This window comes from Oncorhynchus masou, chromosome 30, assembly GCF_036934945.1.
Source record: "Oncorhynchus masou masou isolate Uvic2021 chromosome 30, UVic_Omas_1.1, whole genome shotgun sequence".
In the NCBI taxonomy this organism is placed as follows: Eukaryota; Metazoa; Chordata; class Actinopteri; order Salmoniformes; family Salmonidae; genus Oncorhynchus; species Oncorhynchus masou.
This window is the reverse complement of record NC_088241.1, coordinates 11,711,458-11,723,769: the sequence shown is the minus strand read 5'-3', so window position 1 is coordinate 11,723,769 and position 12,312 is coordinate 11,711,458. Positions and strand designations below refer to the sequence as shown.

The following is a 12,312-nucleotide window of genomic DNA, read 5'->3' as shown; positions in this document are numbered from 1 at the left end:
CAAACAATAGTACATAAGTATAAACACCATAGGACCACACAGCCGTCATACCGCTCAGAAAGGAGACGCGTTCTGTCTCCTAGAGATGAACGTACTTTGGTGCGAAAAATGCAAATCAATCTCAGAACAACAGCAAAGGACCTTGTGAAGATGCTAGAGGAAACAGGTGCTTTGCTGCAGGAAGGACTGGTGCACTTCACAAAATAGATGGCATCATGACTTCAATATATGGATATATTGAAGCAAAATCTCAAGAAATCAGTCAGGAAGTTAAAGCTTGGTCACAAATGAGTCTTCCAAATGGACAATGACCCCAAGCATACCTCCAAAGTTGTGGCAAAATGGTTTAAGGAAAACAAAGTCAAGGTATTGGAGTGGCCATCACAAAGCCCTGACCTCAATCCCATAGAAGATTTGTGGGCAGAACTGAAAAAGTGTGTGCGAGCAAGGAGGACTACAAACCTGACTCAGTTACACCAGCTCTGTCAGGAGGAATAGGCCAAAATTCACCCAACTTAGTGTGGGAAGCTTGTGTAAGGCTACCTTGAAATGTTTGACCCCAAGTTAAACAATTTAAAGGAAATGCTACCAAATACTAATTGAATGTATGTAAACGTCTGATCCACTGGGAATGTGATGAAAGAAATAAAAGCTGAAATAAATAATTCTCTCTACTATTATTCTGACATTTCACATTCTTAAAATAAAGTGGTGATCCTAACTGTCCTAAGACTAGGAATTTTTACTAGGATAAAATGTTAGAAATTGTGGAAAAACTGAGCTTAAATGTATTTGGCTAAGGTGTATGTAAACTTCTGACTTCAACTGTAAATTATCCTTCTGTGTGCGAATGTTAATCGGTTCAAGGACATACATCTGGTGAAATAGGATCAATTATTGGTACCATGGTCGTGCTCAGTTATATTTTAATATAACCATGAATATTGACCAGAAAGATCACCATTTCCCCATTCGCTATAATGGGGGATACTGTTTTCTGGAAACAATGCCTCCAGTATTACGGTTGGCTTTTAACTTGAAATCCTCAATGCGAAGTGGCAGTTGTTCTCCCCTGTAGCTACCAGACAGCCCTCACCTTACTGCTGCACCCACTCAGCAACAATGGTAGTTCATGACATTCTTAGGATCTCTGCTGTGTGCCTCCATGTTCTGAGTGGTCAGTACATGGGACTTCCTTTCAGGGCTGGGCGATATGGCCAAAATATCACATTTTTGACGGTATGAAGGAATTGTATGTTTTTGAATAATAAAAGTTCTAAGTATGTAGTAGTGAGTGATCCTAGGGTGGCAACACAAATTATAAGTGATTTCAATGGGGCTTTCTCCATTCTGATTGTTTTATACTATTCAATCCAACTTCAAACAAAAATAATGTTCAGCATTTTCATACCTTTCCTGCACTTTTGTTATAATTTCCACACTGTGCCATGCAAGGCTGCATAATATGGTCAAAAGATATAGGCCTAGCGGCAGTGTAGCCTAGTGGTTAGAGCATTGGACTAGTAACCGAAAGGTTGCAAGTTCAAATCCCCGAGCTGACAAGGTACAAAATCTGTCGTTCTGCCCCTGAACAGGCAGTTAACCCACTGTTCCTAGGCCGTCATTGAAAATAAGAATTTGTTCTTAACTGACTTGCCTAGTAAAATAAAGGTAAAATAAAAAATTGGTGAACTGCTGGAATAGAATGACTATAGTTGGAATATAGTGGGCAGCACCTTGAATACATTGTTGTTTGACATGACAACAAATGAATAAGCCTGACAGGGTAGGAACTGAAGTGTTGGTCAGTGTTGGTCAGTGTTTCCAGGGGACCCTAATTAGATGTTACATTACATCTTTTCAAATTAAATCAAAGTGTATTTATCACGTGCGTCAAATACAACAGGTGTAGACCTTAAGTAAAGAAATAAAATAGACTATATACAGTAGCGAGGCTACATACAGACACCGGTTAGTCAGGCTGACTGAGATAGTATGTACATGTAGATATGGTTAAAGTGACTATGCATATATGATGAACAGAAAGTAGCAGTAGAGTAAAAGAGGGGTTGGCGGGTGGTGGGTGGCAGGACACAATGCAGATAGCCCGGTTAGCCAATGTGTGGGAGCACTGGTTGGTCGGCCCAATTGAGGTAGTATGTACATGAAGGTACAGTTAAAGTGACTATACATATATGATAAACAGAGAGTAGCAGCAGCGTGAAAGGAGGGTTTGGGGTTGGGGGGGGCACACAATGCAAATAGTCTGGGTAGCCATTTGACTACCTGTTCAGGAGTCTTATGGCTTGGGGTAAAAACTGTTGAGAAGCCTTTTTGTCCTAGACTTGGCACTCCGGTACAGCTTGCCATGCGGTAGCAGAGAGAACAGTCTATGACTGGGGTGGCTGGGGTCTTTAACAGTTTATAGGGCCTTCCTCTGACACCACCTGGTGTAGAGGTCCTGGAAGGCAGGCAGCTTAGCCCCAGTGATGTACTGGGCTGTACGCACTACCCTCAGTAGCGCTTTGCGGTCAGAGGCCGAGCAACTGCCGTACCAGGCAGTGATGCAACCAGTCAGCTCTCGATGTTGCAGCTGTAGAACCTTTGGAGGATCTCAGGACCCATGACAAATCTTTTTAGTTTCCTGAGTTTCCTGACGGGGGAATAGGCTTTGTTGTGTCCTCTTCACGAGAAACACCGTTTTCATGCCACTTTGATACATCTACGACCAGAAGTTACTTTTTCGCAGCAGATTAGGAGAATTTACGCAGCAGATTAGGATAATTCATGCAGCAGGTTAGGAGATGAGGTTAAGGTTATGAAAAGGGTTAGGGTTAGCAAAAAACACTCTCTTAACCTGCAAAGAAAATCACATCTGGCCGTAGCTGTATCGAAGTGGCGTGAAAAGAGTGTGTCACAGTTGTTTTACCTAATGTAGCTAGCTAACATATTCATGCTTCACCTATTCACCTAGAAGATAATGTTGCACAAACAACATGCTTATCGAGGCCTACACCAGCACTGGTACCTAGTGATGGGGAAACAAAGCTAATTCCAGTAAATTACTTCCTAGTACACTGCTTAGCGATTTCAACGCATGCCTTGGAGCCATACAGGACTTCGCTGCTGTCACACGTCCCTGTCATTTTCCCAACTGTTAACGACGAAGTTCAGAGCGCGTTATATCCATGGCAAATCATTTGAAAGATGCATATCTCCTCCTACTAAAGTTACAGCATTATTGTGTTAGGCATGTTCCCTTTATGATGATGATGATCGGGACCTGTTAGTGCTAGGTGTGATAACTGCACTGTGATTTACATTTTATGCGAGGAAATAAGAAAAATATAATAATAATAAACATAGTTTTCCGGTTAACGATGCCAACTTGGTTTAAACGTTCACACCCCTAGTACAGGATGGTCAGGGAGAAAGAGAAAGAGTATGGCTGTAATAGATGGATAAAAGAAAGGAGATTGAAAGAGGCGGCTACGACAAGTCATGTCAGAAAACAGCTCCCTGGAATAGTGGACAGTCAAAGGACGCTGCGACTTACGTTGACGCAGCATCTCGGACATTTTCCCCAGAAGAACTTCCACCCGTAGAACACCATCTTGCAGGTCAACTATGGTACAGCCAGAGCTGGGGAGCTGAGATAGGAGAGGGGGTAAAATAGTGGAGAGAAAATAAGGGAGAAGAAGGAAAGAGGGGTGGGGAGTGAGGTTAAAGAACAATTGCTGCACGTTCTGTCTCACATTTCACTCAAATCTTGCCATTTAAAATTTGCAAAGTGGGGATGTTTACCTTCCGTTTGGTGTAAACCACAATATTGACTGTGACATCAGTTTGAAACCAGTCAAACCTAAAAAATAAAGATGTACAGATACAGTATGTTCATTACCTTCTCACATCATCCAGTCTGTCACCATTCTCAATATCATAACAGTTGTTCTTGTTGTTTTGTGAGCGTACCTGGGCCGGGTTTACCTGGGTTTGGGGTGGTGGCGGGGCGGCTGAGGGTTGCAGTGATGAGGAGGGTGAGGGAGGGGTGAGGAAAGCAGGAGGGAGCATGGGGAGGGGGGCGGAGGAGGAGGGGCTAGACCTGAGGGGGGGGGGGAAGAGAGAGAGAGAGAGAGGGAGAGAGAAAGAGAGAGGGAAGGGTAAGGACTCTGATTTCAGCCACACAGAATATAGAACACCCACACACAAATACCAGACAGTACAGAACAATCACAGGGCTTTTAGTACATTATTCTTATTGTTATTCTGTACATTACCATTTAAATGAGTGATGCTGTCCTTTCTCACAGACTGAGCTGTGGAGACAAATTAGAAAGGGTTAAAAAACATCCTGCATGAAAGAGAGACTACGGTGCATTAAAGTCCTGAGACTGAGGGATTGTGTGTTACTGTACCTTTGAGAGCAGTGCTGGCATTCACAGCCATCCTCCCTACCAGACACTCCTTTAACATGGACTCATAGTTCACCCACCGGTGGACCTGCTCATATGGCCACAGATACAGGGACAAAGGGAGAAAGTGAGCAAAAGAGCTTAGACACGCACGGCATCATAACACACATGTGCGTTAATGTTTTGAACTTGTGTGTTTTAACATATGAACTTCCAAGGTAGTCCTTTAACTCGGGAAAGTCCAATGAGAGCTGACCTGGTCAAAAAGGTCTGTTCCGTCTATCCCAGCTGCCTTCATCAGTTCCTCTTCTCCTCCAGGGTGGAAATCCATGTAGAGGCTTACATTATAAACCATGCCTGACACACACACAGGAAATAACAGTATTTATTCACTAAATACTCACAAAATTCACAATACATTTTTAATTGTAAATTGCTAAATAAGCAATTCACAATTTAAAAAAATGTATTAAATATCTGTATATTAGGGCTAACTCATGTATGCGGGCCCACTCACACCGACAAATATAACAGTGAAATCAGCAAATACATTCAAAGAAATGGTTATGAATGATTAAACTATGATTGAACTATTTGTAATGTATGGTGTTGGGGGGGAGTTGAAGGCTGTGCCCAGCCTCCAATGCTTTCTATAGAAAGCCTTCTCGGAACATAAAGACACATGCCCTACTCAAAGACATTATCCCAACAAACACAACATTTTCCTCCCAAGGACATAGCCACGCTGTAGCCAGGTGAGTTACTGACGCTGAAAACAGACACAGTCTCAAGGAAAACACTGTGTATGAGAGGAGAAGGTATGTACACCACAGGGAACCTTCATTTGTGTATACAATCGCCAATAACTGTCTTATAGCCTACTGATATTAAATTGGTTAGCTAATGCCTTCCTCACACATCCCTATGGGAGTGCTGATGAGTGTGATCAACAAATCTGAAAACATGAATAACAATGAGATATGATGATAATGGCATCAGCATATGGTTGTGTACTTGCATATTTCTTCTCTACAACCCAATGCTGCTGCTGGGTGTTGTTATAAGGACTGATTATCAAATAAGTCATAAGAAAATGATTGCTGTATGCCAAGCATATGTGAGTGTATGAGTTTGGGTAAGAGAGAGAGGGAGGGAAGAGAGAAAGAGATGAATACAACAGAAGGGAGGGCACCCCTGTTCTGCTCTGAATCACAAGAAGTGGACAGAGTCCTAGTCACTAAAGCCTGCATAATCTTCCTTCACAGCAAATTAAATTAAGCTTTATTACTCAATGTCCTTTGACAAATGAACCCACTCCATGACTACCAATGAGTGCATTTAATCTCAATGACGCACATGTGTAAATGAGAGGATGAAATGTGTTAGATTTCTTCCGGAAGTGATTCCTCACGAAACACAGACAAAAGAAGACCATGATTTGGGGGATTTTCACTCTATGTAATCCATATACAGAGCCTTCGGAAAGTATTCAGACCCCTTGACTTTTTCCACATTATGTTACGTCACAGCCTTATTCTAAAATGGATTACATGTTTTTTTCCCTAATCAATCTACACACAATACCAGATAATTACAAAGTAAAAACGGGTTTGTAAGAAATGTTTACAAATGTATTACAAATACAAAACTGAAATATCACGTTTACGTAAGTATTCAGACCCTTTACTCAATACTTTTTTGAAGCACCTTTGGCAGCGATTACAGCCTTGGGTCTTCTTGGTTTGACGCTACAAGCTTGGCAAACCTGTATTTGGGGAGTTTCTCCCATTCTTCTCTGCAGATCCTCTCAAGCTCTGTCAGGTTGGATGGGGAGCGTCGCTGCACAGCTATTTTCAGGTCTCTCCAGAGATGTTTGATCGAGTTCAAGTCCGGGCTCTGGCTGGGACACTCAAGAACATTCAGAGACTTGTCCCAAAGCCACTCCTGCGTTGTCTTGGCCTTGTGCTTAGGGTCATTGTCCTGTTGGAAGGTCAACCTTCACCCCAGTCTGAAGTCCTGAGCACTCTGGAGCAGGTTTTCTTCAATGATCTCTCTTTTCCTTGATCCTGACTAGTCTCCCAGTCCCTGCGGCTGAAAAACATCCCCACAGCATGATGCTGCCACCCCCATGCTTCACCGTAGGGATGGTGTCAGGTTTCCTCCAGATGAACTCCAAAGAGTTCAATCTCGGTTTCATCAGACCAGAGAATCTTGTTTCTCATGGTCTGAGAGTCCTTTCTGTGCCTTTTGGCAAACACCAAGTGCCTGTCATGTGCTTTTTACTGAGGAGTGGCTTCCGTCTGGCCACTCTACCATAAAGGCCTGATTGGTGGAGTGCTGATGAGATGTTTGTCCTTCTGGAAGGTTCTCCCATCTCCATAGAGTGACCATCAGTTTCTTGGTCAGGGAGGTGCCAAAGCCCCCCCCAGATTGCTTAGTTTGGCCGGACGATCAGCTGTAGGAAGAGTCTTGGTGGTTCCAAACTTCTTTCATTTAAGAATGATGGAGGCCACTGTGTTCTTGGGGACATTCAATGCAGCAGACTTTTTTGGGGTACCAATCCCCAGATCTGTGCCTCGACACAATCCTGTCTCGGAGCTCCACAGATAATTCCTTTCGAGCTCATGGCTTGGTTTTGGCTCTGACATGAACTGTCAACTGAGGGACCTCATATAGACAGGTGTGTGCCTTTCCAAATCATGTCCAATAAATTGAATTTACCACAGGTTGACTCCAATCAAATTGTAGAAACATCTCAAGGATGATCAATGGAAACAGGATGCACCCAAGCTCAATTTTGAGCCTCATAGGAAAGGGTCTGAATAAGTATTTAAATAAGATATGTCTTATAATTTTTATGCATTTGCAAACATTTCTTAAAGCCTATTTCACTATGTAAACCATTTTAGAATAAGGCTGTAACGTCACAAAATGCACTGTAATAGTACTTTGGAGAAAGGATTGTTGACATAGACTTGACATTTGTATTTAAAACCATAATTGAGAAATGATTTATCAAAGTTAGCATATTTTGTCCTAACTTAGGCCTCCTTGTAGACTCCATAGTGGTTCATCTGTAGGTGCTACAAAGCAAACATTGGTGTCATATGAAGCTATACTGCCTTCTCTGTAATATGACTAGCATTTTTATTTCAGTAACTTTTTCTTTACATTAACTTATGAGTACTGAAAAATATAAGCATATAAACATGATATTGAAATTGGCAGATGTTTTAATATACTGTTGAACATAATATACTCTACAGGCTTAGCAAAGTTCCAGAGTGGGATCGCTGCTACTTTAAGAGTTATGACCCAATTTGTAAGCATTAACAAGAGAGTGAATTTGAAAAATGATTCAAAATGGTGATTTGCAGGATGTGCAATGATACAAGTAAAAGGAGGGCTGTGATTGGTTACAATGCTGAACTAAGCCATTTTTTTTTTAAATGGCCATAACTTTAAAACTAGCAGAGATCCCAGTCTGGAACTTTGATATGCCCGTAGAGTATATAATGTTCAACAACATATTGCATTTTTAAACATTTTCTATATTCATGTTGTATGATTGAATACTCATAAATGAATGCAAGACATTTTTTTGTGAAATCAAAATACTACTCATATTACAGAGCAAGTGGTAAAGCTTCATATGAAACACATTTTTGCTTTGTATTGCAGCATCGACAGGTTAAACATGATTGGCTATTAAAGGAGGCCTGGGCAAGGCAAAATGTTATAAATATGCCACCTTTGATGAACTATTTCTCAATTATGCTTTTAGATACAAATAGCAAGTACAATCTTTCCTTGAAAGGACTATTCTATGGATTACATTTCGTAAAAATCCCCCAAATCATGGCGTTTGTTTTGTCTGGGTTTTGTGAGGAATCATTCAATTAGGACTACGGAAGGTGGAGAGAAGAATTGTGGGCAGATAGTATGTGGCTACTGTGTGTGTATGTGTACTTTTCACATTTATTTTCCTGAACAATTTAAGTAATAGCACAGTTTCTCCAACTCTAGCCCTGGAGAGGCATTGAGTCCTTGATTAGTTAAATCTAGTGTGTTAGTACTGGGCTTAAACAAAAACCTGCAAAACGCCAGGACCAGTGTTTGTGTGTGTGTATGCAGTATAAGGCTAGCTTGTGTCACCTCGTATGCTGGTCCAACAGTCGCCCGTGTGTTGTGTTTTTGCAGCTCCTTCTCTGTGACGTCTATGAGTCTGCCTCTCATCCCTGTCAGGTCCCGGCCACTCTTAGCCACACGGATCCAGTCCATCAGACTGTGGCCAGGCTTCAATGCTGCCTGAAACAACATGGAAGAACATCCCTCACAGATCGCGACACTTCGAAAGCAGGCCAAATTCTGAAGGAATACTGTATAAGACGGGCCTTCGATTAACACACGGCAATAAAGGACAAACTCTTGGGGTTGTGAACCACTGTGAAATTATGTTTCCGTTGTGTCACAAGAAACACATTTCCCTGAAGTGAAACTAGTTGAGTAATTTAGCTAGATAACTGGCTCGCACCCGGAAGAACAATTTCTCAACAAAATGCCAAAATATGTCCATAATATCAGACATATGAAATAACCGGTGAGATGGATCTCGACCGAACAAAATGACATTTACAATAAATACATTTTTCGTACAAAAAATATTTGACTATATAAACAACACCTATTTGGTGTCAAAAACTACATTCCCGCGGTAGCTGAAGATGATGTCGCAATATGATGATGAAATGGTCAAACCACTTAAAGTAAAACTGTATCCAAAATACCTAGAGCGCCATCTAGTGTAAAGATACATCTCAACAGTCGCCCTGATGCAGTACAAAGCGCCCAGAAAAATTCTTAAGACGATGTAAATAAATGTAAAATATGTATGTTTTTATAGGGTATCTTTTTGGCAATATAAATGTGAGTATTTGGAAATGCAAAATGATAACTTAGAACACGTGTCCTAAGTGGTATGAAACCAGAGAAAAAAAGAGAGAGTTTATTTACATGGCCAACCAGCGTCAGTGCAGGGATAGTTCTACGTCCCTACGTAATCTAATTAGACAAATCTTACTAAAATGATTCCTGGGTGGGAATCGTTTCTTCTTAACACATGACTTCAAAATAAAAGCCCAAAGTACATGGACTCTATTTCACCTGTATTTTAAACTCATCATTTAATAATGTATGTGATTTCGAGGGAGTGGCTGAAACAGCTCCCTTTTTTCATTCATTTGCACACATACACACACGCGTGCGCTCACACACACACACACACACACACACACACACACACACACACACACACACACATTCAGTAGATGCGTGAGAGAGCTGTTGAATGGCCAGTTGGGCAGTAATGAATGGAAGCTTGTGCTGACCAGAGCAACACCTGGACACAGCAGGAGTTCAGGAAGGACGGACATGGGATGGGTAACAGGCAGACTCGGCCAGGCCAACCGAGAACAGTTTCTCTCTCTCTCTCTCTCTCTCTCTCTCACACGCACACACACATGCAGGCCTGCTGTGCCCTTTGTCAGGCTTTATATAGTTAATACACTGAGTCTCTCTGCTGGTACACTGTTCTGTAAGGTGTTCTGTAGGTGGCAGTGCAACCAAGAGCCTGAGTCTCTCTGCTGGTACACTGTTCTGTAAGGTGTTCTGTAGGTGGCAGTGCAACCAAGAGCCTGAGTCTCTCTGCTGGTACACTGTTCTGTAAGGTGTTCTGTAGGTGGCAGTGCAACCATGAGCCTGAGTCTCTCTGCTGGTACACTGTTCTGTAAGGTGTTCTGTAGGTGGCAGTGCAACCAAGAGCCTGAGTCTCTCTGCTGGTACACTGTTCTGTAAGGTGTTCAGTGTTCAACCAAGAGCCTGAGTCTCTCTGCTGGTTCACTGTTCTGTAAGGTGTTCTGTAGGTGGCAGTGCAACCAAGAGCCTGAGTCTCTCTGCTGGTACACTGTTCTGTAAGGTGTTCTGTAGGTGGCAGTAGATACTCACAGTGACAGGACACTATGGTTGGCTCATTGTTATGAAATCCTTTTCCTTTTTGTCATGAACATCTTGTTCTGAACATTCTGACAATATTCAGTCAGGCTTAGCTAAAGCAGATTACTTGATTTGGTATAGGCCTAACGAAGCAGTTGAGTTCTGTTTTTAGGTATTTTCCCAGGAAATGCCTATAGCATAAGACACTGTTGCTTAAAGAGAATGTGGTTTAAGAGGGTTTCATCAGATACTATAATCTCTGATTAGGACAAATGTCCATGTTTGTACCATGAATATACTTTTTATCCAACCAGTGCAATATCTTTACCCATGATCCTCTCCTAAATTACACAATGCTCTTGGACTGCAAATGCTCTTGATTGGACAAAAAAAAACTCCCCACTAGAGAGTATAAGTGCAAAGTAGCAGTGATTGTAATAGGTATTTATTTGTCTGCTTCAAATATGTCACTTTTTTATATTCAGCCCCTTCTCTCTCTCTCTCTCTCTCTCTCTCTCTCTCTCTCTCTCTCTCTCTCTCTCTCTCTCTCTCTCTCTCTCTCTCTCTCTCTCTCTGTCTCTCTCTCTTTCTCTCTGTCTCTCTGTCTCTCTCTGTGTCTCTCTCTCTCTCTCTCGCTCTCTCTCTCTCTTTCCCACCCCATCCCCCACTCCCATCTCTCTCTCTCTCCTCTCTGTCTCTACCACCCAGACCAGACCCAAGCGTAGCAGCACAGGGCAGATAATTACAATTTCAAAACCATTAGCCAGATCATTACCAGCTAATCCCCTGTTTGGTCTGATGAGTCACGCGTTCCATTTTCAGTTGTGCAGGCCGGACAGACAGCTTAGGGTCTCTCTCTCCCCAACACAGCCCTCCGCGTGCCTGTCTGTCTTTCGGGCCCTTTGCTACGAGGCCAAAGGTCCAAGGGACCTCAGAGACACAGACAGGGAACCTAGAGCTAGATCTACAAGAATTAACATTCAAAGTGTGAAAACACCATAATGCAAAATTATGTTTCCCTCTTCATTGGCTCATTCTCCTCTATTGAACAGACGAATGTATGTTGTTGAGCAGCAAAGACATGCCATGCCATATGGTAGAATATATAGCAGCAGGCTGTTAGCAGAAAGCCTAGCGATGAACCCATCAGACCGTGTGGTGCCATCATCAGCAACGGGATCCAGCTAGCTAGTGTCGAGACTAGGGTTTCCATGGCAACGCTGCCAAGTGACTGAGGTGGATTTCCAAGATTGGAGGTTGCTTTGCGCCAGTGTCCAAATATGGATAAACATACTGTCACTCATTGCTTCATTGTCTTTGTCTGGTGAAAGGTGAAAAACAGATCACTTTTTTCCTGTATGTGTTCTGACTGTACGATGTCATTCTCAATCTAACGCTGTCATTGATATTTGCAAACTATCGTAAGCATTGACGGTGACGTGTGAAGACAACTCTGTGTCTTTAGATGGGTAAACAGAGGATTGCAGTCATGTAATTACATATAGAATCCTGGGATTTCTATGATTGCAGTTCACTGATTTTGATGAGCAATGTCTCCTTTCTGATGGTGGTGTAGGGAGGGGTGGAGGGGTGATAGCAGTGGAGGGGTGATAGCAGAATCCTCATTTGATATTACCTGTCCTACCTGTAAATCAAGGTAAATCTACCTAAAATGTATTTATACAGACAACTTGGTAGCACATGTTTTATAGTACAGAAATTCACAAGTACTAACTAAAAAAGCACTTGTTAAAATGTTAATGACATTTCCCAACTGGAATAATCAGAAACAAATATAATATACGACCTAGAGCAGTGATTCCCAAAATTGTTATTGTCCCGTACACCTTCAAACATTCAACCTCCAGCTGCGTACCCCTCTCTAGCATCAGGGTCAGAGTACTCTCAA

The 12,312-nt window shown here is 42.1% G+C and overlaps 1 pseudogene; it reads right to left on the bottom strand.

Moving 5' to 3' along the window:
* Positions 1-3,401: 3,401 nt before the first annotated feature.
* On the bottom strand, positions 3,402-9,108 carry LOC135523032 (cytochrome b5 reductase 4-like; annotated as a pseudogene).
* Positions 9,109-12,312: the final 3,204 nt, after the last annotated feature.